Genomic DNA, 2,474 nt, shown 5'->3' with positions numbered 1-2,474 from the left:
CAACTTATACAAATCACTTTATTCCAATCTGGATAAGGAAACAAAGTTACAAAAAAAAAAAAGAAAACAACTCAAAACCACCCTCTATTTTAAATAAATTCAACAATTTCTTTAGACCAAACTAGTACTTTGAAGTTTTAAAGAGCAAACCAATGTTGCAAAAGAAAAATTTCTATTACTTAAAAAAAATCTCATCTACTAGTACTTAAGTGAAATTTATTTGTGGAAAATTAACATTAGCCTTATTTTCCATTAAATGCTGCAAATTAGTGAAGAAATGAATAAATGGACCAACCTGTCAAAATTCATTAAACCGTATCAGGTTTTTAATAACATCTGAGGAAGTGAACAAACCTGTCAAAGTTAACCTCGCTAACTAAATTATATGTTTTTTAAATAATCCACACAAGTATACACAAATCTATCAAATTCAATAAAGGGTATCAATATTGTAATAATGTATAATTATTTTTTATCAATAAAAAAATTGTATTTACTTAGAAGCATTCAGAATGTCAACAAAACAGCTGCAACTGTTTGTGTTTTTTGTTTTGTTTTGTTTTGTTTTCTTTGCAATTACATAATGGTATTCAGTTAACAGAATGACAATTATTTCCTGTAAGCTGCACCAGAGACAACCAAAGATGAAAAAACTACCCTCCCCATATATAACTAATTTGGGCTGTGCACCAACAAGAACCTGCTTTAAAATGCCACGCCCATTTACAACCCCCATACTGTCCCAGGCAAGATTAGTGGCTACTGAAAATGCCACCAGGACAGGGCTGTCTAAAGAACACACATTTGGTAGTGTGTTAGCCATACAAAAAAAGACACTGCACACTTTAAAAACAAATCTTTTACAGTCTTACATTTTGATTTTTTTTCTTTAAAAGGAGTGAGTTGTGTACAGGGGAGTTAAATGCTTTATAAGCAAGAAAAAAAGAAAACTGTACTAGAACCAACTTACTCATCATCATCTTCCTCTTCCTCTGGCTCATCCTCTTCAACCTCCTCGTCTTTCTCCTCTTCCTTCTGTTTCTTGCTTTTTTCAGCCTCGAAAACTCCCTTTTCTTGCTGCATCAGGCTTTCCTTAGCTCGGTAAACAGCAATATCCTTTTCATATTTTCCCTTCAGCTTAGCAGCCCTCTTTACATAAGCCTGCGTGTCCTCTGCAGCAGCGCTGTTCACATCTCTCTCAGCATCTTTGCAACATCTCCAGTGGATAGGCCGGATGTTCTCCTTCGAATTTGGGGCAATGTTCAGAACAGAACAAGAAAAAGGCTGAAGGTGGCCTCTTGGGTGCATTGGGATCCTTGAGCTTCTTTTTTGTTTCCCCTTTAGGAGGGATATAGGTTTTCATTTCTCTTTCATAATGGGCCTTGTCCGCCTTTGCTATGTCTTATGAGTTTCCTTTCTCTTTAGCAGACATCATCTTCCACATCCCTGAGCACTTAGAAACTCTGAGAAGTTGACTGAAGCATCTGGGTACTTCTTGTGCTCCTCCCAGCAAATTTGCAGAAAGAATGCATATGATAATGCATATGATAACATTTTGCCTCTTGGCTTCTTAGGATCTCCTTTGTCCATGTTTAGTTATGTTTCATCAGAGAGGTACAGAATTGCCCAGTGCCTGTCTGCCTCTCATTTACCCCAGTGCTGTCTCTGTGGAGTTCAATGTACTGCAATCTAATAATGTATAATTCTATAATTACAAGATTTTTAAAACATCATGTTTTACTTCTTTTTTTTGGGGGGGTGGCATTTTTGGTGTTTTTTATCCTACTAGAAAAGTACCAACCAGTGTGGTGACTGGACTATCTAAGTTTTTAAATACTTAGTCAGGTGATGTTTCCAACATGTCTCAACTTACAGTACTAGTTTTTGATACATTCTGTTTCTGTAAGAAAATACACAAAGATCCCATGTAGGTTATTGAAGAAATTATGTCCAGTATAATATATTCTCAAAGAAATGTTTTCTCTAATAAAAATGTTAGATATAAAAAAATATAAAAAATGGTTAGTTTAACCATTGTAGCTCTTAAGGAGGCAACATATATGACTGGGAACAAAAAGAGAAAAAAAAAAAAAAAACAGAAGTAGGTTTACAGATACAATACCATGTGAAAATGTTTTCATTCCATCATTCACTGCCTAATTCACGAACAGTCTATCATGTTGAATAGACTGTTTATTCAAGAAAAAGTTGAAAAGACAACTATAAAAATAGTAGATCTTGAAATTCTTGAAATGCTTTGTTATCACTAACAGCATTTGTAGCACAACGAAGTTCACTGGGTAGTTCTTAGTAAAGTTCTTTAAAGAGTTGTCAAATTTCAAGTCAATCGATTTCTAAGATGGCGACAGGTCTGGAGCGACTGTGCCAGGAGACAGCGCGATCCTGAGAAGTTTGTGCTGTGATACCAGAGTACTATTTGCATTTCCAAGAGCAACAAAAAAACAAATAAATCT

General features: G+C 35.0%; 1 pseudogene; it reads right to left on the bottom strand.

Annotated features, from left to right (window-relative positions):
- Positions 1-966: 966 nt before the first annotated feature.
- LOC103606970 lies at positions 967-1,590 on the bottom strand (annotated as a pseudogene).
- Between the last annotated feature and the right edge of the window lie 884 nt (positions 1,591-2,474).

The sequence above is a fragment of the Galeopterus variegatus genome, unplaced genomic scaffold, assembly GCF_000696425.1.
Source record: "Galeopterus variegatus unplaced genomic scaffold, G_variegatus-3.0.2 Scaffold7000, whole genome shotgun sequence".
In the NCBI taxonomy this organism is placed as follows: Eukaryota; Metazoa; Chordata; class Mammalia; order Dermoptera; family Cynocephalidae; genus Galeopterus; species Galeopterus variegatus.
The sequence above is the reverse complement of the archived record's forward strand: the minus strand, read 5'-3'. Positions and strand labels throughout refer to the sequence as shown.